This window comes from Rhagoletis pomonella, unplaced genomic scaffold (genome assembly GCF_013731165.1).
Source record: "Rhagoletis pomonella isolate Grant_MI unplaced genomic scaffold, Rhpom_1.0 Rhpom_scaffold_00007, whole genome shotgun sequence".
Lineage (NCBI taxonomy): Eukaryota > Metazoa > Arthropoda > Insecta > Diptera > Tephritidae > Rhagoletis > Rhagoletis pomonella.
The window spans coordinates 69,429,486-69,432,866 of record NW_023458561.1 but is presented as its reverse complement, the minus strand read 5'-3'; the positions used below and the strand labels follow the sequence as shown (position 1 = coordinate 69,432,866).

The window sequence follows — 3,381 nt, the reverse complement described above, 5'->3', positions numbered from 1 at the left end:
AAATAGAAACTTTTGTGCTTCATTTTGCCATTTCATGAGGTATTTAATTATATGCCCAAAAACCAGCTGTTCAAAAAAAAGTAGGTAGTGCTTAACTTGAGAAGCTCGTAACATTTTAAGTAAATAAAAATGTCTCCATAATTCGGTGATTTTAGGTATTTAAGAATTTTCAATGTAAAATTACTAAAAGTACGGTGACCTCTTTTGCAATTGAGAAGATAAACGCATCTGTTTATTGATAAGCGGGAAGTAATAGGTCCAATCCCGACGAATAGTCGGACTAAAATTAGTAAAACTCTCTAAAAATAAATATTCGCTCAGAACGAGAGAGTAACACTTAAAAGAACGGGATTGCTTTCTATGTAGTAAAAAATGGTAGCTTCTGACAGCTTTTTTGCTCATTTTTTTTTGTAAACACACTCAGCTCACACATGTAAATAACCAAAAATACTTTCATATTTATTAGAATTCACTTAAACAAGTAATTAAATACTTTTCAACATGCATTAGCAGAGTGCACTATTCTTTTGTTTATAATTTGGTTGTCAAGCACACTACAGCTGATCGTTTGACACATTTACCAGAATTTAAGAGCAACAAATCTTCTGACTAAAACTGGCAACTTGTGATCCATAGAGGACCTTATTTACACTCTTTTTTGCCCCCTCAATAGTCGGAGATTCGAGCACGGGATCGATTTCCAGTAAAATCTGATTAATTCTAATTAGTCCGGACTCGTACGGTATCGCAGCTAATAATTAGTTATACCAAGAACTCACGACGACAAAATGTACAAACAAACCTCAGAACAAATAGTTGGATACACTATTCGCATTATTTTACATATCGTCGATGTTTTTGCAAAACCGCCCATCGACCAATTGCAAAAACGCCTATCTTACGGCACTCAAATTTTACTGGAGAGCGAAAAAACGTGTTTTTTAAATACATCCTTTATGTGTAACACTTGAGTTTCTTGGTTGATGGAAATGATCCAGCTACACTACTATTTTTTTGAACACAGCTGTACAGGTTTGTACATACGTTTGTGTAGTGCTGGCAGCGGTGGAGCTGATAATCTTTCGTCAAATAACATTTTTGCAATTACTCGCTGATATGGATCTTTATTTGCACCCATATACTGAAGCGCGCACGGACATACGTATGTATATACAGTCAGTGACAAAAGTCAGCATACAACTTGTTCCACAAATCTTGCTGCATTACCGACGAACCTGGAAGCGAGGTGACAAGAAGTGGTAGCATTTTTTGGTTACCAAAACATCGGTAGCGTGCAGAATAGATCTGTTTATATAACATTCACAAGAATTCCAAAAATATTTATACAAATTTCAAACTAAATTATATGGTTTATGTTACACTGTGTGACGGCCGAAACCAGCCCGAACTTTGTTAACATTTTCTGAGAGTATACCCATCCAGTAGTAAAACACTCGATAGATTTGCGAAAGTTAGCGCGTATTTTGATTTTATGGCCTACTAAAGTTTTCATGTCTCGGCCTAAGTAGTTTTCAAAAAAGTCGAAAAAATGGTTAAAAAAAAATGTATGAGTGAAATTTAAGATTAAGACATGGTAAATAAAATTTCATGGGATATATTTTCGTAGAACATTTTAACCCATTAGCTGCCGCCTGAAAGGCTCGTTTTGACCCTTACTTCAAGAAAATCCGCAAAAAGCGAAAAGGTCGTTGATATATTCTAGGTAGAAATATTCTGCAAGAAGGAATAACAGCCAAACTCAATTTTAAAAAATTATTTGTAAAATAAGTTAATAGTAAACAAATATTTTTAACACAAGCTTTCTAAATAAAAATGATCGAAATCGGACCAAAATACTGGTTTACCAAATATCTCAACTCATCCGCCACCTATCGGTAAAATTTTTTGTGGATTTATTCCTTTGCTAGATATTAACCAAATCGGATTATAAATACGGGTTTTTCAAATATCTCGACTCCTGCGCCACCTGTCGGATTAATTCATCTTTCGTATCGCATTGTCATCGGTAACAAGCACACATATATACATACAGAGCAAGTTAAATAAAAGCTTGTAAAAGCCAAGTTTTTTTTGTTGATTTTTGTTTTAATTTTTTAGAGACTTTTACGTTGGTGGCACACGAAGCTTTCGCCTGAGAAGGCCCCTAGTAAAATTTTCCGAAAAATCATCCTCTAGAATATATCAACCCTCTAACGAACTTCCAAATTTGCTTTTTGAGGGGTTTCCTGAAGTAACGGTCAAAACGATCCTTTTAGGTGGGAGCTAATAGGTTAAAATGTTCTACGAAAATATTTCCCATGAAATTTTACTATAAATGTCTTAATATTTAATTTCACTCAGATAATTATTTGAACAATTTTTCCCCACTTTTTTGAAAACTACTTAGGCCGAGACATGAAAAGTTTAGTAGGTCATAAAATCAAAATACGAGCCAACTTTTGCAAATCCATCGAGTGTTTCATTACTGGATATATATACTTTCAGAAAATACTAGCAAATTTCGGGCTAGTTTGAATTGCCATAAAATTGTCGCACAGTGTTATAGAATGAACCTTATTTTCACTAAAAAAAAAAAAATATGAAAAATGTTTGAATATTATATTAGAACAAGGTCTATACTAACTTTTGACTCTGACTGTATCTCGCTCCATACATACTTACAAATGTATTGCATATGCATACATAAGAACATTTCTGCATATCAACGTCTGAGCGCATATAAAATAAATAATATAAAAAAGTTTTTTAATATACAGCGCTTTTATAATATTTCTCTGTCCCATAGAATTCGTTTTGATAACTTTTGATTTTGAAATTTTAGCCACAGTCATTATAAATAATTTATAAGATTGAAAACGAAAAACGTGGAGCGCATGCAATACAAAGCATTCGATTTAATTGACAATAGTCAAACTACATAACGTAGACCTAAAATTTCTACAGCGAAAGTAGAACTTTGAAATCGATTTTAAGCGGTCGTTATTCATATATCCACATACATACATACATACATATATTACCCTTCATATCAATTCGGGTCTATTACATGCGCCCCACGGTTTTCATTTTCAATCTCATAAATTGTTTATGTTTTGCTAAAATTTCAAAATCAAAAGTTATCAAAACAAATTCTATGGGACTAAGAAAAAAATTATTTTCTACTTTTTAGTCCATTTATAAAAGCGTTGTATATTAAAAAGTTTTTTTTTATATTATTTATTTTCTACTTTTTAGTCTTGTCTGCAGCGTTGTTAAAAGGCATACTGCCGAAACAAACAAAAAAAGGAATTTTCTACAAAAAAATCAAAAACTTTTCACTAAAATTTCAAACTTTTTTCTCACAAGTGTTAGAATTTTTTT

General features: G+C 32.4%; 1 protein-coding gene across 1 annotated transcript in view; it reads left to right on the top strand.

The window, feature by feature from the left end:
* Positions 1 to 3,381, top strand: part of LOC118743987 (kinase D-interacting substrate of 220 kDa-like) — a gene marked incomplete at its 3' end in the record, with an annotated part of 16,383 nt that overhangs the window by 4,602 nt on the left and 8,400 nt on the right. The gene's annotated exons all lie outside the window — the stretch shown is intronic.